This window comes from Giraffa tippelskirchi, chromosome 4, assembly GCF_054371585.1.
Source record: "Giraffa tippelskirchi isolate mGirTip1 chromosome 4, T2T-mGirTip1v1.2.pri, whole genome shotgun sequence".
NCBI lineage: Eukaryota > Metazoa > Chordata > Mammalia > Artiodactyla > Giraffidae > Giraffa > Giraffa tippelskirchi.
This window is the reverse complement of record NC_137278.1, coordinates 23,752,329-23,776,904: the sequence shown is the minus strand read 5'-3', so window position 1 is coordinate 23,776,904 and position 24,576 is coordinate 23,752,329. Positions and strand designations below refer to the sequence as shown.

General features: G+C 40.4%; 1 long non-coding RNA gene across 1 annotated transcript; it reads right to left on the bottom strand.

Annotated features, from left to right (window-relative positions):
• Positions 1-491: 491 nt before the first annotated feature.
• LOC145544894 (uncharacterized) lies at positions 492-24,267 on the bottom strand. The gene is made up of 4 exons (XR_014081691.1): positions 24,148-24,267; positions 2,205-2,255; positions 1,776-2,008; positions 492-804 (listed from the first exon to the last, which is right to left on the bottom strand). It is a non-coding gene; the product is annotated as an uncharacterized LOC145544894 (long non-coding RNA).
• Positions 24,268-24,576: the final 309 nt, after the last annotated feature.

Genomic DNA, 24,576 nt, shown 5'->3' with positions numbered 1-24,576 from the left:
AAAATATTTAGAAAAAATATTCCAGAAATCTCCAAAAAGCAAAACTTGAATTTGCCACATGCTGACAACTACTTACATAGCATTTACATTGTATTAGATATTATATGTAATCTAGAGATGATTTGAAGTGTATGGGATGCTGTGTAGGTTATAGGCAAATGGTATGCCATTTTATGTAAGGTACTACAGCATTTGCAGATTTTGGTATCTGCTGTGGTCAGGAGGGTTTCCTGGAACCAATCTCCCATGGATACTAAGGACATCTGACAAAGCAAATATCAATTAACTTTTAACATCCTTTATCCAGTGATGTTGTATATCAGGCATGAGCTTGGTGAGAGGATTCCCAGTAGAAAAGGACTTATTAAACTCTTTACCTTCTTGTCTCTCCCCTAACCTTCCAAATCTTTATTCAATTGCTATACATATGCTAACCTTTCATCTTTTAATATCAATTCAGGGAAGTCAAATTACTAGAATAAAAGTGTACCTTAAAGTGTGATTGATATCTTTATTGTTAAAGAAAGAATTTCTTGAGGTCTGTAAAATAATCGAAATGTTTGGTTCTAAGGGACTTGAGTCTGTTTGCCTGGTGTCTCAGTGACGCAATGACTTCATTAGTTAAATGGCAGTGGCTTCTTCCTGAAGGCCGGGAACTGGTCCAAACCATGGTTGGCAGGTTCTTGATGTTCTGAAGACTGTGATACTGGGACATCTGGCCTGGGTACCCAGCTAGCCTAATGTTACCCGAGCCTGTGCTGTATAAACTCTTACTTCTCTGAGTCCATTTCTGTGTGGAGACTCCTAAGATGCAAAACAATTGCATAAGTCACTGCTAGTTAGCTTAAATGGCACATTCAAGTTAGTCATATAAACCAGCTTCTTTTTATATTTTGCCAGTCTTTCATAGTGTAACAGAACTGTTCCCATGTTAAGAATTTCAAATAAGTGTTTCCTGGAGTGATTAACATCTGACTAGACTGTGCTCAGACGGTAAAGCATCTGCCTACCATGAGGGAGACCCGGGTTCAATCCCTGGGTCAGGAAGATCTCCTGGAGAAGGAAATGGCAACCCACTCCAGTATTCTTGCCTGGAAAATCCCATGGACGGAGGAGCCTTGTAAGCTACAGTCCATGGGGCTGCAAAGAGTCAGACACGACTGAGCAGCTTCACTTCAGACTGTGCTCAGCAGTTACCCACAAACACGTTGATGCCTGTGCCTGATGGTGGATAAAGGGAGTTCTGAAGGCATCTCCATGTTATCCTTCAGTACCTCCTTGGAAGAAGAGAGGGACCAGCTGTGCTAAGCAGAGGCTCCAAGAAAAGCTTTTGCGAAGAGGTTTGGGGGCACTCAATCTATGGCCTCAGTGACTGCAATAGACTTTAACTCATTCCCTTCAAATACACCTGCATGGTATGGCCTTTTGGACATGCAAATCTGAAAATCTCCTTCATTTTTTTTTCCAATCTTTTATTAGATGGTTCCCCACTCTCTAGAGAATGGACATTGAAGAAGGTGGTGGTGGTTATGGTGCTAAGTCATGTCTAACTCTTGCGACCCCATGGACTGTAGCCTGCAAATCTCCTCTGTCCATGGGATTCTCCAGGCAAGAATACTGGAGTGGGTTGCCATTTCTTTCTCCAGGGGATCTTCTCAACCCAAGAATTGAACCCAGGTATCCTGCGCTGCAGCAGATTCTTTACCAACTGAGCTATGAGGGAAGCCCCATTGAAGAAGGTACAAAGTCCTTCTCCTGGCCTGGGCCCCATCTACCTGTCAAATCTTTCTCTCCACTGCCACCTTTCCCTTTCAACTCCAGGAAAGCCTGATCCCAGTTGGGAGTCAAGGAGCCACAAAGTTCAATCTCTTCCGGAAGACATTTCTGATGCCTGCTGGTCCTCAGGCAACTGTCAGGTAGAGTTGCATTGTGGGACATAGATGGGATTTACTTCTGGAAACCTCACCAGGTTCTCATGGTGAAAAGCCAAGAAAGATCCTCTCCAGCTCTGGCAGGAAGAGGGGGAAAGTGCTCATTTAAAAACAGTCCAGAGGCCTTGTCTCTAGGAGACAAACTTTCTTTTTTAAATTGAGATACAATTGACATAAACTATTACATAAGTTTGAGGTGCACAATGTGTTGTAAACATGTGCAATGCAATATAATCACTGCAAAAGCAAGAGTTTACCACAGTCTTATCTCACCTGGGGGAAGGATATTTCTCCCACTGCAGCTCCTCTGGCCTTCCTGCATCACTTAAAGGAAGGAGGCAAGGTAAGAAAACAAAGTCAGCTGGGAAAATCATGTGAATTCCAAGCGGTCTGGGAATCTGAAGGCTTTAGAGGAGAACCCAGAAGAGAACTGAATTCATATACAGGACCAAACCTGGGCTGACCTGCCGGGGTCAGAATCCCACTGACCTCCAGGTGACCTCAGTCTTTTGCAAATTCCTAACTCAGACCTTTGTGCACTTCACTGAAGAGTAAAGCAGCCCTGTCTGAAAGTGGGGCTTCGCAGATGGTGCCACTGTGAAAGAATCCACCTGCCAGTGCAAGAGACACAAGAGACGTGTGTTTGATCCTTGGATCGGGATGATCCCCTGGAGGAGGAAATGGCAACCCACTCCAGTATTCTTGCCTGGAAAATTCCATGGATGGAGGAGCCTGGCAGGCTATAGACCATGAGATCACAGAAGAGTCAGACTGAGCATGTGTTGCGTGTTCTGAGGGTGGGAGGGAGTCCAGCAAGAAATGCCCTGGTGACAGCTCCTTCCACAACAATGCCACTTCCCAGGTGACTACCAGGAAGCCTGGAATGACCTTCCTGATCCCCACATTCAGAGATGGCACTGAAGGGTCAGTCTATGGTTGGGGTCACTAACCAGGGGTCCAAGATAAGGAATTTATATGCAAACCTGGAGCATACGTAGACACATGCAGTTTTCTGAGATCATAGGATTCATTATTTTCTATCAGATTTCTGAGAGCCTGTTAACCAGAAAGGAAAGTATCACTTACCAGAAGCCTTTTCTTGACGGTGTGCCCTGAAATGGATGTTCCTAAAGAAAAATATTGAAAACAAAATAAACCCATCTACTAAGCTAGAGAACAACATCTCTCACAAGATGGAATGAAACTCAGAAAATGTAATGGAAGCAACTGGTACATGGGTTACATATAAAATTAGAAGCATCTGCATGGCATATCTGCGACCTCTCCCTCACCTGCCTCCGCACCACAACCACCATAAATAAAGTGAAAACACTCTCAATCTACTGGAAAAACATTTTCAGTGTAAATGACAAACAATATAAATGTATACCTATAAGGAAAAAGCAAATCTCTCAACAATAATAACAAAATAGCTTAAAAATTATAAACAAGTTAGTCTATAAAAAATGCAAATGACCAGTAAATATGAAAAGCCAATCAGTGTCACAAAAGGCTGTGAAAAATATGCATTGTTTTTCTTCTAAAGAATTGACAAGAATTTAAAAAATAAATAAAACTGATATTGATGAATGTCTAAGCACTGATTCTCAACTCCAGCTACACAGTGGAATAACCCAGAGAACGTTTTAAAATATTGATGCCAACATCTGCTTCTGACCATGAAGGATTAACTGCTATGGGAATTGTGCTTCCACCACAAACAGCTAGAAAACCAGACAAATGCATGAAACGACTGGTTTCAGATACTGGACAACAAGCACAGCAGGCCTGTTATCCCTGAGGGAAGAGAAACAAAAGAGATGAGCCCCACAATTGCCCAATTTGCTGCCTGGAGGCAGTTTCCAGGACACATGGCATAACGGAGAACCCAAATCAAACCAAAATGAGCTGAAGGCAGCCATCAGAGTTCCAGGAAGCAAATTTGCAGGACTAGAATTTGTAAGGCAGGATGCTGAAAAGGAGGAGGTTGCAGAAAGAGCTCTAGAGATCTGCAAAGAACCCCCTCAAATCTTTGACTGATTAGTGAGGTCTACATGCATGAGGAAAGCTCCATGAGATGAGTAGGTAAGAAGAGAGAGGGGCAACACAAACAGCAGGCTGAACCATCCTGAGAGCTCATAGGACCGTTAACAGTAGGTATAGTCATCCACAAGGTATTGACTTAATAATGGGACTAAATTAGCCCTAGACTAAGTTACTGTAGGTTTTCTCTGCCAAAGCATAAAAGCAATTCTGAAGAGGCTCAGACTGGTGCTAAACAACTTAACTGCATGCCAGAAAAAAAAAAAAAGTTGCCTGCTAATTAAAGGATTACAACAAAATCCAAAATCCAACAGCATACAATGCACAATGCAGAGCATCCAACAAAAAGTCAACAGCAAATAAAGAAGCTGGAAAATATGATCCACTAAACAGACACTGAAATGACAGATATTATGACATCATCAGAACACTGAAACGGGTATTATAAATACACTCTGGCAATTCAATAATGTAAAGGAAAACATTAACAGGATGAGAAGTTAAAAGGAAGGTATAAAAGACCCAAGTGGAACTCTAAGAGATGAAAAAATGCATTATCCAACAACAAAAAATACACCAGAAGGAACTGGCAGCACGTTAGACATGCAGAAGACATCATCAATGAACCTGGAAACATAGCAATAGAAATGAACCAAAATGAAATACAGAAAGAATGCTGATGGTGAAACTGATGCTGAATTAATTTATTAATTAGCCAGTGCTTATGAAACATCATAAGCATCAGTGCTTATGAAACAATATCAAATCCCAAGAAAGATGAGATAAATATGGGAGGGAATGATGGCTGAAGAATTTTCCAAATGTGATGAAAATTACAAACACACAGACCCAAAAAGCTCCATAAATCTAAACAGAAGAAACAAAGAAAATCACCTCAAATCACAACACAATGAAATTTCTGAAAACCAATGATAAAACTTTCTGAAGCAGATAGGAAAAAAAATTCACAGTAAACAGAGGAACAAACAAATCACAGCAGACTTTTCACAGAAGTTATGCAAAATAGAAGACAATGAGTGGTTTTTTTAAGTAGAGAAAGAAAGACGTGTAAATGTAGAATTTATTATCTAATGAATTAAAAAAATAAAGATGGAATAAAGACTTTGCAAACAAAAGACAAAGGAATACAGTTGCATCAGATGTGTGCTATTAAAAAAAATGGTAAAGGAAATTCTTTAAGCCAAAAAGAATGATACGAGGTAGAAATTTGGATCTATATAAAGGAATGAAGATTATGGAAACTGTTGAATATGCAGATAATTAGAAAAGATATTCTCTTCCTTTTTTTTAGCTTTTTTAAGTTAAAGGGTTGTTTAAATAAAAAAGTAACAACTATGTAATAGGTTTATAACACATAAAGCTGTATGATAATAGTACAAAGTTTAAAAGGGGAAATGTAAGTAATTAAAAATAAAAGAAATTGTAGATAAAAGGAAATCCTAAATCATACATAACAATCCTGTCAAAAAAAACTGGTGAAGATGGGAAAAGTTCAAAAACAGATAAGTAGAAAATTGATAACAAGCTAGTAGGTATTAAACTTAATTATAACAATAGCTATATTAAATTAAATTATTTATCAGTCATTAATTAATATGCAGAGCGATTATTAGATTGGCTAAGAAAAGTAAAACCCTATTGATTTAAGGATGTGCTTGCCACAAGAAACCTAGTATAAATATAAATATATGATATGTTAAAATAAAGAATAGAAAAAGATACACTATGCTAACACTAATCCGTAGGAAGATGACACATCTATTGATATCAAAGGAATTTCAGAACAAAAAATATTACCAGAGATATAAAAGGATTTCCATAAAGGTAATAAAATAAATTAATCAGAAAGATAGAACAGTCCTAAATTTGTGTAAACCAAATAACAGAGATTTTAAAAGCATTAAGCTATAACTGATAGAACAGCAAGAAGAAACATACAAATCCACAATTATATTGGGATATCCCAACACTTCTCTCTCAGGAATTGAAAAATAAATGGAAAAGTAAGTATAAGAGCAGAATTGATCCAGATCTAAATCAATATGACTAAATTGATACACATGGAAAACATAATTCAAAAGTAGTAGAATACAAATAAGTTCAAATGTACATAAAATATTCACTAAAGCACATCATATTCTGGGTTATAAAACATCTTAAAATATTTAAGCAAAGTAAAACCATAAAGCATATGCTTTCTGACCATAGCAGAGTCAGACTAGAAATCAATAAAAAAATCATATCTGAAAAATCACCCAAGTATTTAAAAATGTAAAGATAATCTAAATAACCTCTGTTTAAGAAAAGCCACAATTAAAGTTATAAAATATTTTTGAACTAAATGAAAATTTTAAAAAAATGTATCAGTATTTGTAGGATGCTGTTAAAGAAATGGTTAGTTAAACCGTGGTACATCCAAATGACACAATAATCTGATTTTCTTCATATTGCAATGTTCAGATCTATAATTTTTGGTTGGAAAAATTATCCATGAGATATTGTTGAGTGAAAAAGTAGGTTATGGAAAACATGTTTCATATTTCATTTGTATAACATTTTTATGGAGGAAGTGTATGTTTACCATGAATGTGTACATTGATGGTCATCAAAATGTTTACACAAGGTTACTTCTCAGTGGAAGAATTTCAGATCACTTTTTCTTTCTTTTTTATTCTTTAAGCATGTGTGAATTTCATAAAGCAAAGTATATTTATTGTCAGAAAAAATAATAAACTATATCTTAAACGATAAAAAGTGAAAAATCATTCACATACTCGACATTTGCCAATTGAACCCTATGTGCCAGGTCTTTTCTAGGCAGTGGGGATAAAGATACAAATGAATATGAGTTATTATTTAAGTTCCCATCTCCTCTTTTCCCCTTCTTAACAACCACATTGTGAGCACAGAGCTGACTGTTCTGCGTCCCCATTTCCTCATCTGTAAAGGTGGGTAGAATAAGTCTATACCTAAAGCATCTGCTTCTGTGAAAACAGAGTGACCCCAGCCCAGTTCCAAAGACAAATGGGCACTTTCAATCAGAGAAGGGTGCCCATTTTCCTGAGACAGGCTTAGTTCCTCTGCTGGAGAACATGGCAGAGATTCAGAAAGGTCTGCATGGTCAATGGGATGATCTTGGAGGCTCAGGCAGCAAGAAATTTCACAGAGCCCTGGTCAGGCCAATTTTTTAATTTACTGAAAAACAGCATTAAAAAAAAAAAAAAAAAGACTACCAGTAACATTATCTCATGAAACAAAGAGTTTCAAAAAAGTCAGACAGATAGTAACCTTAGAATAATACTGTTTTTAATAGGTTGAATAAGCTTTATTTGCCATGCTGCCCTTCATTTGCCTCATTTAGCCATGGACCAATGAAAACATCACAGTATGGACCAGCACTGGTCCCTTGGCCCATGCTTGGAAACCACTGATATATACTATCTTGTGAAACCTGAAAGTGATGGAGAGTTTTAAAGGATTTTAAGAAGAAGAACAGCAGAGTCAAATTTGTAATTTAGACAGTTCATTTTGGCCTCAATATTCAGGAGGGATTGTATGTAGGGGATTTGGAGGCAGGAAGGTCAATAAAGAAGTGATTTTAATTGTCTAAGCAGAAGGAACATCTTATGCTAAAGAAGAGGATTGAGAGGTATTGCCTTACAGCAGTCAGAATGGCCATTATCAAAAAATCTGCAAACAGTAAATGCTGGAGAGAGCGTGGAAAAAAAGGAACCCTCCTACATTGTTGAGTGGGAATGTAAATTGTTACAGCCACTATGGAAAGTGGTATGGAGGTTTCCATGTGAAACAGAACACCATTCCATGTTCGATGCATAAGACAAATGCTCAGGACTGGGGCAATGGGATGACCCAGAGGGATGGGATGGGGAGGGAGGTGGGAGGGGGGTCCAGGAAGGGGAACACATGTAAACCCATGTCTGATTCATGTCAATGTACGGCAAAAACTACTACAATATTGTAAAGTAATTAGCCCCCAACTAAAATAAATGAATTTATAAAAAAAAAAAAAAACAACTAAAAATAGAACTACCATATGACCTAGGCCTATGATATAGGCCCTTTACTGGGCCTATATCCAAGGAAAGTCATAATTTGAAAAGATACATACACAGGAACGTTCATGGCAGCTCTGTTTACAATACCAAAGACATGTAAGCAATCTAAGTGTCTATCAATCAATGAAAGGATAAAGAAGATGTGGTACATATACACAATGGAATATTATTCAGCCATAAAAAAGAATAAAATAATGCCATTTGCAGCAACTTGGATGAACCTAGAGATTGACATGCTGAGGTAAGTCAGAAAAAAAACAAATATAATATGATATCACCTTATATGTGGAATTTAAAAAATTGGTACAAATAAACTTGTAATATTTACAAAACAGAAACAGAGTACAGATATAGAAAACAAACTTAGGATTACCAAGGGGGAAAGAATAAATTGGGAGGTTGGAATTGACATAAATGTGCTCTATATGTAAAACAGATAACTAGTGAGAACATTTTATATAGCACAGGGAACCCTACTCTATACTCTATAATGACCTATATGGGAAAAGAATCTAAAAAAGAATGGATATATGTATGTGTATAACTGATTCACTTAGTGGTACAGCAGAAACTAGCACAACATTGTAAACAAACTACATTCCAATAAAATTAAAAAAATAAAGAAGACTATTGAGTATTCCTCTAATGTGACAACTATTTTGACTTTTTTCTCCCTTTCAACTGAAATTTTAAGTCACCAATAAAAGCCTAAGTTAGTTCATTGGTCTTCATACTTTGGGTAATTGCTAACAATGTCATGTGTAACTGAGGCTAATACTAGGCAAGTGTTTCTATCTAATACATTCTTTAGGTATTTCTTTGGACCTCTGCAGGATATCTTAAGGCTTTCCTTACACTCAATCTTTGAGATTAGTTTTTCAATCTTTTTTTTATTGGTTGGGAGTTTAGACAGATTGGTATATCTTACAGACAGTGTTGCTCTGGCCTATATGTGTCACTATATATTAGACTTGATTTAAATTGTTGAAAAAATTAATATAGTATTGTAGTTGGTATTTTGTTAGAAGATGAGAATGCATTTTAAGGATATTTTCTAAACTAATTTTATGCTTTTCTGAACAAAATGAGTTAGGATTAAGAGTGTCTCTAGAGATGAATTTTTTTTTCTCTTTTGTGTAAATGAGAATTTAGGTAATGAAAATTGAAATTATCTTGAAAATAATATTTTAAAAATCAAAGTTATTTTCAAAATAACTTTTATCCATGCACCTCAGTTTCTACTTTATACATGAAGTGTTAAAACCACTTGAGTATTTTAGCAGTTATTGGATTGGCCAAAAAGTTCATTCAGGTTAAATTTTTGACCAATCCAATACAAAAAAAAATGTTCCTGGAAAACAACGAGAAGAATGAATTATCACCATCTATTATCATTTGTGAAGGAAAAGCGAGCAGTAGTACTGGAGCAAATATGATTGTTTTTTGGTTTAAAATTATTCCCTTAATTCGATGGTGCTCAATGACTGAGAAATAAATAGTGGTTCCTCGAGTAGCTCTGGTTTTATAGAATGGAGATGTTTAATTTTGAAAGCATATCTTTTCATTGAATGGCTCTAATTTCAGCAAACATTTGTAGAGTATTTACTATGCACTGCTGCTGCTGCTGCTAAGTCACTTCAGTCGTGTCCAACTCTGTGCGACCCCATAGACGGCAGCCCACCAGGCTCCCCCATACCTGGGATTCTCTAGGCAAGAATGCTGGAGTGGGTTGCCATTTCCTTCTCCAATGCATGCAAGTGAAAAGGGAAAGTCAAGTCGCTCAGACGTGTCTGACTCTTAGCAACCCCATGGACCACAGCCTACCAGGCGGGATTTTCCAGGCAAGAGTACTAGAGTGGATTGCCATTGCCTTCTCCATTACTATGCACTAGGCCTGAAATATATGGGTTTCCCAGGTGGCACAGTGGTAAAGAACCCGCCTGCCAATGCAGGAGACATAAGAGATGCAGGTTCGATCCCTGGGCCGGAAAGATCCCTTGGAGAAGGAAATGGCAACCAACTCCAGTATTCTGGCCTAGGAAATCCCATGGACAGAAGCGCCTGGCAGGCTGTAGTCCATGGGGTCTCAGAGAGTCGGACATGACTGAGCCCACATGTACACCCACAGGAAAGAAATATTTGCTGTGGAGAGAAAGAGAACTAGAGGTAAATTCAACATAGTTTCTACTAGCAAAGAACGCATTGTCTAGTGATGGGGCGAAGCATGCAACAGGACTATCTGTTACAAGGTAAAACCAACTGAGGATTGCACTTAATAATAACCGTGGATCATATTTTCCTAGAGACAAATGTTAATCTCTCATTTACAGCACTTGCCAAAGACTTGTCATGAAGGGAAAGACCAGTTACTGACAATGAGTATTAAAGATTCTGGATTGCAAATTCCATGACAATAAGGGATAGTTTTTATGTGTACAGGCTTCCCTGGTGTCTCAGATGGTAAAGAATCTGCCTGCAATGCAGGAGACCCTGGGTTTGATTTCTGGGTTGAGAAGATCCCCTGAAGAAGGGAATGGCAACTCGCTTCAGTATTCTTGCCTGGAGAACTCCATGGACAGTGAAACCTGGCAGGCTACAATCCATAGGGTCGCAGAGTTGGATATGACTGAGAGACTAATTCTTTCACTTTCATTCTCAGTATCTAACACAGACCAGGCACCAAGTAAGTGCTCAATAAGACTCTGTTAAATTAATAAACTCTGAGTTAATGAACGAGTAATTAAATGCTGAGGAACATTGTGGAACTCACAATTCAATGTGACTGAAATAATTCAATGCAATGAGAGAAGTCTTTAATAATCATGTCGCCAGAGTGAGGAAGTGAGGAAAGAGAATCATATGAAGGTGGTCAAAAGGAATAAGCTTCCAGTAATGAATAACTACTAGCAATGTAATGTGATGCTTCCTAAGGCCCACTTGATTTCACATTCCAGGATGTCTGGCTCTAGGTGAGTGATCACACCATCATGATTATCTGGGTTGTGAAGATTTTTATTGTACAGTTCTGTGTATTCTTGCCACCTCTTCTTAATATCTTCTCCTTCTGTTAGGTATCTACCATTTCTGTCCTTTACTGAGCCCATCTTTGCATGAAATGTTCCCTTGGTATCGCTAACTTTCTTGAAATGATTTCTAGTCTTTCTCATTCTACTGTTTTCCTCTATTTCTTTGCATTGATCACTGAGGAAGGCTTTCTTATCTCTCCTTGCTATTCTTTGGAACTCTGCATTAGATGAATATATCTTTCCTTTTCTCCTTTGCCTTTAGCTTCTCTTCTTTTCTCAGTTATTTGCAAGTCCTCCTCAGACAACCGTTTTGCCATTTTGCATTTCTTCTTCTTGCAGATGGTTTTGATCACTGGGTCCTGTACAATGTTCTACACCTCCGTCCATAGTTCTTCAGGCACTCTATCTATCAGATCTAATAACTTGAATCCATTTGTCACTTCCACTGTATGATCATAGGGATTTGATTTAGGTCTCACTTGAATAGTCTAGTAGTTTTCCCTACTTTCTTCAATTTAAGTCTGAATTTTGCAATAAGAAGTTCATGATCTGAGCCACAGTCAGCTCCCAGTCTTGTTTTTGCTGACTGTATAGAGCTTTTCCATCTTTGGCTGCAAAGAATATAATCAATCTGATTTTGATATTGACCATCTGGTGATGTCCATGTGTAGAGTCTTCTCTTGTGTTGTTGGAAGAAGGTGTTTGCCATGATCAGTGCATTCTCTTGGCAAAACTCTATGAGCCTTTGCCCTGCTTCATTCTGTACTCCAAGGCCAAATTTGCCTGTTACTCCAGGTGTTTCTTGACTTCCTACTTTTGCATTCTAGTCCCCTATAATGAAAAGGACATCTTTTGGGGTATTAGTTCTATAAGATCTTGTAGGTCTTCATAGAACCATTCAACTTCAGCTTCTTCAGCATTACTAGTCAGGGCATAGAATTGGATTACTATGATACTGAATGGTTTGCCTTGGAGACAATCAGAGATCATTCTGTCGTTTTTGAGATTGCATCCAAGTACTGCATTTCAGACTCTTTTGTTGACTATGATAGCTACTCCATTTCTTCTAAGGGATTCTTGCCCACAATAGTAGATATAATGGTCATCTGAGTTAAATTCACCCATTCCAGTCCATCTTAGTTTGCTGATTCCTAGAATGTTGATATTCACTCTAGTCATCTTCTGTTTGATCACTTCCAATTTGCCTTGATTCATGGACCTAACATTCCAGGTTCCTATGCAATATTTTACAGCATTGGACCTTGTTCTATCACCAGTCGCATCCACAACTGGGTGTTGTTTTGCTTTGGCTCCATCTCTTCATTCTTTCTGGAGTTATTTCTCCAATGATCTCCAGTAGCATATTGGGCACCTACCAACCTGGGTAGTTCATCTTTCAGTGTCCTATCTTTTAGGCTTTTCATACTGTTCATGGGATTCTCAAGGCAAGAATACTGAAGAGGTTTGCCATTCCCTTCTCCAGTGGACCACATTTTGTTTTGGCGTGGGTGGGGGGTGCTCCAAAATCACTGCAGATGGTGACTGAAGCCATGAAATTAAAAGATGCTTCCTCCTTGGAAGGAAAGTTATGACCAACCTAGAGAGTATATTAAAAAGCAGAGACATTACTTTGTCAACAAAGGTCCGTCTAGTCAAGGCTATTGTTTTTCCAGTGGTCATGTATGGATGTGAGAGTTGGACGATAAAGAAAGCTGAGCGCAGAAGAATTGATGCTTTTGAACTGTGGTGTTGGAGAAGACTCTTGAGAGTCCCTTGGACTGCAAGGAGATCCAACCAGTCCATCCTAAAGGAGATCAGTCCTGAATATTCATTGGAAGGACTGATGCTGAAGCTGAAACTCCAATCCTTTGGCCACCTGATGCAAAGAACTGACTCATTGGAAAAGACCCTGATGCTGGGAAAAGATTGAAAGCAGGAGAAGAAGGGGATGACAGAGGATGAGATGGTTGGATGGCATCGTCAACTCAGGGGACATGAGTTTGAGTAAACTCTGGAAGTTGGTGATGGACAGGGGAGGCCTGGTGACTGAACTGAACTGAGCAATGTAATGTAAACATGATATATACGGTTGCCATCACTGTATGTTATAGGTGAAGGTTGTTCAAAGGGTAAATTCTAAGTGTTCTTATCAAAAGAAAAAAAAATTTTCTCTTTAATTTTGTGTCTGTATGAAATGATGAATATTCTCTAACTTATTGGGGTAGTCATTTCATGATGCAAGTCAAATCATTATGCTATTCACCTTAAATTTACGCAGTGCTATATGTCAACTATGTCTCAATAAAACTGGAAGAAAAAAAAAGCCAATCAAGTGACCTTTGAGGCAGGGCTTGAAAAATACACCCAGTACTAATGTTTTTGCATACTCAAAAGGGACCTCAAAAAAAAAGAAAAGAAAAGAAAAATCAGGGCCTGTGAATAAATTAACCAAACAGAATGATTTCATATTCAGCCTGGCCAGATAAAAATCCTGAGAATTACTAAGCCTAACAGTCTGAAGTTGCTTTGTAATCAAATAAAGCCCCTCATTAGTTGTTTTAGTCTTCCTTTTTTCATCAGTGTCCACCCATGACTGCAGCCAGGCTGTTCTCTTCTCTGCCACAGAGCTGGGTCATTCTTCATTCTGCCACCAGTCACATATGTACATGTACCTGCGTGCATGCTCAGTCCTGTACAACTCTTTGCAATCCCATAGACTGTAGTCCTCCAGGCTCCTCTGTCCATGGGATTTCCCAGGCAAGAATACTGGAGTGGGTTGCCATTTCCTTCTCCAGGGGATCTTCCCAACCCAGGAATTGAACCTGCATCTCCTGGGTCTCCTGCATCGGCAGGCATATTCTTTACCACACAGTCACCTGGGAAGCTCAGTCACATGTAAGGCACCCTAAATGAACTTCACTGATGAGCAATGAGGGACTACAGAATTTTCCAGAGGAGGGGACTGACATGATCTAATTCGTGTTTTAGAACACAATAAAGATAAGTTTCTGTAATGAAATGTAAATCTAAGTGCTTTAACGAAGAGCAAAATAAAAGTGACTAAAGTAAAATAACTTTATTCTTTTTCTTGCATGTGAAAGTCTGAAGTGGTAGATGGTCCCTGAGGCATAGGAAACACAGTCACCCAGCAACCCAAACTCCTTATATTTTGGTGTCCCATCTTCCACTGAGGCGTTGCCTTTATTTACAGAGAAAAATCTACTCACCACTATTGTGTACACATTCTTACTCACAAGAGACAAGAAAGAGGAAGTAGAGGGCAAGTGGCATAATGTAGAAATTGCACATATCATCTCTTCTACCCACATCTCTTCAGACAGAATCCAGTCACATGGCATACCTCACTGCAAGCAAGGTAGCGTCTAGCTAAACAATCCTGCCACCACCTAGAACTTGGGATTCTATTACAAAAAGAAGGAATACTAGGGAACATTTAGCTGTCTCTAATATGTGTTCTGAACAGCTGACTCATTGGAAAAGACCCTGATGCTGGGAAAGATTGAAGGCAAAAGGAGAAGAGGGTAGCAGAGGATGAGATGGTTGGATGGCATCACCTACTCAATGGACATGAGTTTGAGCAAACTCTGGGAGAGAGTGAGGGACAGGGAGGCCTGGCATGCTGCAATCCATGGAGCTGCAAAGGGTCAGACACAGTTTAGTGATTGAACAACAACAACAAATATACTTTCCTTCCTTTTCCCTCTGAACTGCCATAAGCTATATTGTTTCAGCCATGACATCAACCTACTAATATGTGAATACAGAATCATAGCCTTGCAGATAAAGCAATGTGTGTTGAGAGTGTGTATGTGCATTGTGAGTATGTTTGGGGTGGGTTACTATTTTTTATGCACCCATAGATAGTATGCCCATGACTTGAAAAGTGGTTTACTGTGTGTTTAGTCACTCAGTTGTGTCTGACTTTTTTGAGACCCATGGATTGTAGCCTGCCAGACTCTTCTGTCCATGGGATTCTCCAGTTAAGAATACTGGAGTGGGTAGCCATTCCCTTCTCCAGGGAATCTTCTCGACCCAGGGATCCAACCCAGGTCTCCGGCATTGCAAGTGGGTTCTTTACCATGTGAGCTACTCCGGGAAGCCCAAGTGCTTTACGTACCCTATTAAAACCAGTTTTCAAAATAACAATAAAAGGTAGGTATTAATTACTATCCCCCATATAGCTGAGGAATCAAGGTTTGAAAACTGTATGGTCACAAAACTACTAAGTAATAGAAACTGGATTTGCTCTCAGATATATTTAATTCCAATTTTCTTTCCCTATAGAGTTTTCTACTTGAAGTCTTTTTCTGAACTGATGATAAAGTTAAGACTCCTTTTTCCTTTCTGACATATGCAAATCAAATTATTTTTTCCTGATCCTTAATAATTATCCATGACTGCAGGGAAACTCAATCCATACATTGTCTAATTTCTTGTCCTTGAATAACCTGAAATTGAGTATAATATGGTGTTTCATGACTAACCAATATCTGAGAAACTGTGGTAATTTTAGCAAATACTAGATTTCCCATTCCAGGGACCACACAGGGAAAGCCAAGTCTTCTTTTCTGTTTGGCTTTTGGGTTTTTTTTTAATCTTCATTTTATTTAAAAAAAGTCAACTGAGAAAACATTCTGTTTGGTTCCAAATGTCCAGCTATCTTTCTGCATTCTAAAACTCCATACATGTTCACGATGATGCATGAGAACTCCTATCTACATTTCATAAACAGCAATGAATATCCTCCACTGCATCGGACAAAGAGCATCCTGATCTATGAAACAGATCCCCAGATCACTCTTTCCACGGGGCCAGGATGCAATTTGCTAGCAAACTGGAGTCAGAATTGGATTTTTAAAGAGAACCTTCCCACAGTTATAAACATCCTTAATTTTTACAGCAACACATTGACTTCAAACCGGACTCTTAATTATTGCAATATTTCTTTTAAAAGCCTGCATTGTAGATTCAGCAAGGTCCAGACATCTGCTTCAAATCCAGAAATTTCTTTCCTTTCTCAAAAAGGTTGCTCTCCTCCAATTAGCCCCACCAGAACAGCGGGAGCAAGTGGAGCTCTGCGGATGGGGTTTCGTATTTAGTGGCACATTCCAGTCTCACCAGCCTTCTCCCACAAGGAACCATAATAACCACTTTGCCTGCTGGACCCAGGACCAAATGGCTTTTGAAGTACAAAACAGATATGTCTCAAGCCTTTTTAAACTATCCCTTGCAAACTTTGGGTTTTTCAGAAGTAAATGCAATTTCCCTAAGACAACACATACCTTGACATTTCTATTGGCCGTAAATTTTAAGTATTGGTGGGAGAAAACTTTTGTTATTGTTGTTGTTGTCGTTGAGGCCTACCTTTACACACCTGAAACCAAAATTCTGGAGGCTGCTTGCCTGGAATTGGTGGTTCGAGGCAGTAACTGCTACCCGAAACCCAGAGAGCTGCGGTTATGATGAATATTTCAACTAATACTTAAACTTGTCTTTTATCCCCCACGATTCTAAAGCTCCCAATGAATGTCCTTATAGTAAATGCCAATATGGTTAAATGACTTATTGTAACTTAAGTCTACCTTCTCTAAGAGTCTTGTGCTAAAAAAGTATAGATCTGGGCTTCATAAACATGTAGATTTAGAGCACAAATGTACTACTTATTAAAAATGACCTTATCTGAGACTTTTACTTTCTGGGCTCAGTCAACCTCAGGTCTCATTTTTCCCCATCTGTAGAATGGAGGAGATTGGGAATTTTAAGAGTCAATATGAATCATGTATATCTCACCAGTTTATCTCCAAGCTAAGAACCGATTGTTCACAGATTCAAGGAGAAAGAGAAATCAGTTTCTCTCGATAAAGTGAGTTTAGGGAATGAGGCTTGAGTATGGCACATTCAATTAGCGTTGTCCATGGAGAAGGGAATGGCTACCCACTCTGGTATTCTTGCCTGGAGAATTCCATAAACAGAGGAGCCTGGCGAACTATAGACCTCCATGGGGTCACAGAGTCAGACACGAATGAGGAACTACATTGGTTGATTAGAGGTATGACTCTGGGGCTTAGAGGAGAAACCTGGGCTGGAGATAAAATCATTTGTGGAAATCATTAGCTTACGTCCTGTAATCGAAGCTATGAGAAAAGAGGAGATCACACAGAGTTTGTTCAGACTGAAAAAGAAAAGGCAGAGATGCAGATGGGCAGAGCAGAAGGATCTGGGGAGGGGTCTGAGTCATATCCAGGCCGAGAATATACTCCACCATGGACATATTTTGGCTGGGAGATGTTTTCCCTGCTCAGCTTGTTGGAGACTTTCCTTAGATCCAGGGGCAAGACCATAACTCTGCCTGGCTTGATTAGAGGGTGGAGGTCTGGTTTGTGGTATCCTTGTAGCCACACATTTCATGCAGTGGTGGATCCTTGCTATCAATTAGCTTCAACACTCCAAAAATACTGAGTAATAACTATCTGTAGTCCATGTTACCCCCAAAATTCCAATGCACCAACAACTTTCTTTAAATTGTCACTTGTTGGATTTTGTTATGCACATCAATATCAGTTTGTAGAATCTCCCAGGAAAAGTCTTTTGTCAAACATAGGTCTCAGTTTTCATTTTAGAAGAAAATGTCCTCAGAGTTTATGTGTATCCTTTCTAACCAGAAATTAAGTTCGTCTAACTAAACCAAGGAAGTTAGGTTGCCAGAGATCCAGGATTGCTCTGGCATAGCTGAAGCTCTCCGTGGGCAAGGCTACTCCTCACTTATATAGCTCATGCACCACTCAACTCTGGGGCTTCCACTTACAACAGATTTTATGTGATTATCGTCACATAGCATTTGAGCAAAGGTCATCTCCTAAAGTTGAGCAGAGCATAGTCTACACAACCATATATAGCAGTCCTAAATCCACCCAAGATTCTTTTCTTGCTTTCAATACAGCTAACCAGACACCAGGGCTCAGCCAACATTCCAGCTGCAGACAGCTTATTAGCTTTAGAAGACAAGCATCGTCTCTCCAGTCTATGGATGAGGCCACAGAGATCTGGTCAGAGGGAAGGAAGGAATTATGCAGGGTTCTCCCATCCATTGCAGAGAAGGCAATGGCAACCCACTCCAGTACTCTTGCCTGGAAAATCCCATGGACGGAGAGGCCTGGTAGGCTGCAGTCCATTGGGTCTTGAAGAGTCGGACACGACTGAGAGACTTCACTTTCACTTTTCACTTTCATGCATTGGAGAAGGAAATGGCAACCCACTCCAGTGTTCTTGCCTGGAAAATCCCAGGGACGGCGGAGCCTGGTGGGCTGCCGCCTATGGGGTCTCACAGAGTCAGACATGACTGAAGCGACTTAGCAGCAGCAACAGCTCCCACCCATTGAGTTACAGCCAGGGCCAAGGAGATCTGTCTTTGGCAGCAGCTGGAGCTGATTTCTCAGAGCACTGGTCAATCCCTTGTCCTTGCTAGTAAAGTTCCTTAAAGCCTTACAATTGAGTCTAAGCATGAGAATTAGCCAGCTAATTGGGCTCCCCTTTCATGGCTTCAGTTTCTTCTTCCTCTAGTTCCATCTCTCTCCCATGGTCTGGACTTAATGCTAAAATCCAATATAGAGGAACTGACATGCCTTTGAGGGCTGAGTAACTAAGAGGCAGGAAGAAAGAGTACATGAGATAATCTAAAAAGAAGTAGAAGAAGGCGACTGGGGTAGGAAAACTATTCTAACCACCTTATCCTGATGATGACCAATGGATGCCCCTAAATCAGATAGCTCCTCTCTAGCTGTCTCCTCCCAAATATCTTTTGGGGTTTCATTCCAAACAACTTTGCTCTTAGATCCAAAGAATGAGGAAAGTTCTGAAATGCATCTCCATATTGCTGTATTCCGTTTCCCTTTCCCATATGTACCAGCTGATTCCAACAGTGTTTTCTATTCCCACATATACCTGGGGAGGGGGGCTTGCCTGGTGGCTCAGATAGTAAAGAATCCACTAGCAATGCAGGAGACATGGTTTTGATCCCTGGGTTGGGAAAATCCCCTGGAGGAGGGCATGGCAACCCACTCCAATATTCTTGCCTGGAGAATCCCATGGACAGAGGAGCCTGGTGGGCTACAGTCCACGGAATTGGGGTTTGGTTGAGGTTAAGGATAGAGAACAAGTGTTTATATTTCAGCCCAAGTGTGAAGGAGTGGTACTGGCTCTCTAGAGTGCTACTTTGACCAGCATTTTTATGCTTTATCTCAGGGGCTTTGTTTCCGGATTCTAAAGCAATGTGCATTTTTCAACCCTTAATGAAGCTATGTTGGCAGTGAGCGAGTTATGTTTGGATCCAATAAGAGCCATTACCTGTCTGAGTGCCCTTAAACTTCCCAGTGAAGGTCATGCCATAGCTCATGGATCATGACCTGCAGTGGAGGAAGGAATTTGGCTGAGCTATTGGAGTGCTCAGTACTGTATGGAGCTGCTGAGGTAGAAAGTGTAATAATAGGATCTGGCCCCTGATCCTCAAGGAGCTTCTGGTCCACTAGAAGAGATAGACATATGTAAATATATAGCAACAGCAGACTGGTAACAGCTATGGTACTTTATGCTCACAGGAAAGGATGTGTTCAGTTCTTCCCATGGTCACAAAGATAATATAGAACAAGACTTGGAAGCACAAGAAAGATTATGCATTAGAGAAGGACAAGGAAGAGTGCATGGGCATTTTGAAGAAAGGTCTAGAAACAAGTTAATGGCATGGTGTACAGCTGGAATGTAGGCAGCATTGCAGAGAGCAAAGGGAACTCGGGCTTTGGGTCAGAAGGTAGAGGGCATAATTACCAGGCCAGGAAATGAGAGACTGATGTGGGACATTTCAACAACAGGAGTAACTGGATCACATTTATGCTCTAGAAAGTTTCTCTGTAGCATGGAGTTTGAATAGTGAGTCGAGAAGCAGAGAGTAAGGTTAGAATGTTTTCCTCTAGGCAATAAATGATGGTGGACTGACTGGATGGTAAGATCAGACCAGCCGAGGCAGAGGAGGCAACAGACAGAATATTTAGGAGCTAGACTCTAGAGGGCATTTTGATGATCTGCAGATACGTGGATATTGGGGATAAAGGAGCAAGAGAACCCTAGGCTGACCCCAAGAGGATGCATAAGGCACCAATTCTCTGAATGAAGGATAAGAGGAAAGAGGAGCACACAGTTGGGAGAAGAGCTTGAGGTCAGTTCCCCAACCCACTCCTACCACTCCCTTCTCAGCCCTAAACCGTGAACAGTATAGAGGGACTTTGTTGGGAGAATGTGGGAAGTATCCCAGCATTGTTGGACCTTCACTGTACAGAAAAATTCTTAGAAATAATGTTCTAGATGCAACTTCTCAGATACTTCAAAAAAGAAAAGAATGGCTAGAACTCTGAATCTCCAGTACTTTGGCCACCTAATTCGAAGAGCCAACTCACTGGAAAAGACCCTGATACTGGGAAAGATTGAGGGCTGGAGGAGAAGAGGGTGACAGAGGATGAGATGGTTGGATGGCATCATCAACTCAATGGACATAAGTTTGAGCACACTCGGGAAGATGGTGAAGGACAGGGAAGCCTGGCATGTTGCAGTCAGTAAGGTCGCCAAGAGTCGGACATGACTGAGTGATTGAACAATAACAAAGAGTGCTGCTACTAATAACAGCTAAATAATTTAAAATAGTAATATCTAATGACAATTTAAATGTCCATACAATGAATTTGTTTATTTAATGCTGCTGCTGTTACTATACGTGAGTGTTTTGTCACTTCAGTCATGTCCAACTCTTTGCGACCCTGTGGACTATAACCCACCAAGCTCCTCCGTCCATGGGATTCTCCAGGCAAGAATACTGGAGTGGGTTGCCATGCCCTCCTCCAGGGGATATTCCTGATATCGAATAACATATTTTCCTTCTGCATCCTTTTTCCCCTTCCCTAGGGTCAGACACAAATGCAGTGTTTAAATCTTTCCAATGGTCTTTTGCAAAAGAAGCTTGTCTTGAAGCTTTTATAATAATATACATTTATCTGTTTCAAATGGGGCTTCCATGTAGCTCAGTTGGTAAAGAATTCGCCTGCAGTACAGGAGATCCCAGTTCAATTCATGGGTCGGGAAGATCCTCTGGAGAAGGGATAGGCTACTCACTCCAGTACTCCTTGGCTTCTCTTGTGGCTCAGCTGATACAGAATCCGCCTGCAATGCTGGAGACATGGGTTTAGTCCCTGGGTTGGGAAAATCCCTTGGAGAAGGGAAACGCTACCCACTTCAGTATTCTGGCCTGGAGAATGCCATGGACTGTATAGTCCATGGGGTCACAAAGAGTTGGACATGACTGAGCGACTTTCACTTTCATTTTCTATCTGTTTAAAATACTTTTGGATTAGATGCCTGTATTTTCATTTGTGTATTCACATATACATTTATATGCATATATATTAGTATATTCCTTTTTAAATTAACACTCTTATCTATCCTGTTAATTTGTCATATTATAAGCCACATATCAAATAAAAATTTAAGGAAGAAAGATAGGCATTCTAATAATTTCCCATATTCTTAAAGACCATTTTGTATAATCTCTAAGGGTGCCTACTACATAAGATCTCAAATGAATATTCATCTAGTCAATTTGTCTAATAAAATTAATACAAAATATATGCTTATATGGGTAAGGAGTCTCTTTCACTGTGAAGTGGTTAAGCTAGGAGGAGGATGAGGCAGTAGCAGGAAGGTGAGTGAGGTGATCTCTGGGGCCCTCTTGGTTTTGCTGCTCTCAGAGTGCACGTATGTTTTACTCCAGAAGGACCAGGAAAACACTGACCTGTGAGGGGAACAAGGCATCCCGGTGTGTGTGTGTGGGGGGTCTCCCTGGGACTTGCCATGGTTGGTTGGGAAGGAAGAGTGGCTGGAAAGTCAGTCTTGGGTCACTTTTTTCCCTAGTTTGGGGGAAGAAAAAAGAATATTCTTGGTGTTCTGCATTATTCCATCACCACACTCAAAAGGTCTTGCCAAGTAAAGGTGTCACCTCGAGGGACAAAGCTCTCCATGTGGAACCCCAACACATAGACATTTCTGTTTCTTAACCCAAAAACCTTTACACTTTCGATTTAGAGGAAACTTCAGATTTGTCTGAATGCTACACAAAAACATATGTGCTTTCTATTTTCTTTGCTCTGAGGCCTGGTTCACATATTAAAATAGACAGAGACATTTGGGGGACGGTCTAAGTATATTCCTTTGCATCAGACAGTCCTGGTTTAAATCCTGCTCTGTCACTATCCGTGTTAAGAAATTTGCTTGACTCTTTGAACCTGCTTCTAAAAATAGACAAACACTGCTCTCCTGGTGGAGTTTGGGGGGGTTAATAGAAGAACAAACATGAGCATCTAAGACAGTTCTTTGGCGCAACGTAGGTGTTCAATAGCCAACACCAAGTCATAGTGGCTTTTGCAATACCACACAAGGCTGCCCCCAGAAAGGGGGCTGTTTTACATGTTATGCCTAGCATATAATCATGAACCTTGGTAAATACAGTTATGTGAGACATGGAGAAAGTTGGGGAGTAGTTTGAGGTGACGCTTCCATGCTGAAGGGCAGTTGGGAAACCTATACAAAGGATGTTCCTGAAGTCACCACAAGGCCAGGGTGCCACAGCTCCCATGTCTGGCAGTCCCTTGATAACCTGGCTGTTTTATCAGTGTGGGCTCAGTTTTTCCTTTGGTTAAACTTCCCCTTTACCACACTGAAAAAAGCCATTGTCCTCACGAGGAAGAGTTATGCGGTGGGGAAACCACTTCTTCAGGGGAGTTGATTGTGGCCGGTCTATTCCTGGGCTCAAAGCAGAGCCAAAGCGTCCTTCTGAAGAAAGCAATAGTTCTCATGAATCATGTTTTCAGCAAGTCGAGGGCAGTTGACTGAGGGGAGATGTCTGTTCCCTGCTCTACAGGATGCCGGAGCTCATAACTCTTTCTGAGGCCGCAGGATCTGTCTTGTGGGGCAAACACAGGGAGAACAGTGGGGCCTCAGCCCTGTGGTGTGTGGCTTTTGTCTGGAATGCTTACACTTTGGATCAGCTCAAAGATGGGACTAATAAACCTCAGGGCTCAGGGTCCCCTCCTGTTCTATCAGTTTCCTTAACCAACTCATAGCTTTGGGCAGTAGGGAGAAAGTCCTCTTTTCTCTATTGTCCTTTCATGTTTGGTACTCTGGGAGAAGGCTTAGAGTGAAATCCTTGTTCATTTTGGTGGCGTTTGCCTGAAGCCTCAGGACTAGAGGTTGCACTGTATGAACCCAGACTTCCTCCTACCTTGTGGGGTGGACCCAGGGCAAAGATTGAGCTGGTCTGAAATTCTGAGTGGAAGTGCATGTTCAGGATGTTCAAAACATCATGATTTCCCTGAAAATGGAACACAATGTATCTTAGTGGCAGAGAGTATAAACTTGTAGTTCGAACAGACCATGGTTCAGTCTCTATGTACCATGGTTCAGTCTCTGGCCAGATGGCAGGTATTTTTACAAGAAGCTTCATTTCTCTTAACTCCAGATTTCTTCATAAATAAAGTAGAAACAATATTAAGATCGTTGGTTGTTGTTCAGTAGCTAAGTCATGCAGCTCTTTGTGACCTCATGGACAGCAGCAGGCCAGGCTCCTTTGTCATCTCCTAAAATTATACTGAGCTTTTCATGAAATAAATGCTTGAGAAACAGCACAATTTGGGGCACATAACGAGCCTTGGTAAGTTGGTTTGTATCTTACCCTTGAGCCCCACATCCAGGGAATAAAGTTCAGTCTTACATGTGTGATAAACTGAATGGTGTTCATAGGGCAGACTCCAGACTGGAAGGTTACCTCAAGCCAGTCCCTTGATGAAGAAAAATGGGCTCCTGCAGCTTATGTAAGACTCCAGGAATCCCAGGGGCAACCATGTTATTCAACTAATAAAGGTCTGAATCCACTCAGAGATCTCCACGCTTTCATTGGGAAGTTTTCTCCAACCTCCTGAGCCAAGCATCTCTCACCTAGGATTCACAGTCTCTGAACCTCTCTCCTCCAGAGGGCTTTCTGTGTCACAATCATCTTCATATTTGTCATGTTTGACTCTCCATCAACCCACCTTTCCCAGACTCCAAGACTTAAACATATGTATCCCCTAGCACAGAACCATAAGAGAGTAACAGCTCAATTGTTGGGTCCCATGTTGAATTATGATGACCAATTACAATGGGTGAAATAATGTTTCCCCCACACACACACACCACTAAGCAATGCTTGGGACACCAGCTGGGTGTCCTAAAATTCAACTCAATTCTGCCTACCTGGAGAGAGCATTAGATCCCACAGATTAAGGGCTCAGTCCTACAAGCCCCCTTCTCCCCAACTTCAGATATGAGTCCCAAACTGAGGTTATCAACTATGCTTCTGACCTACCAACTATGGATTGGAGGTGC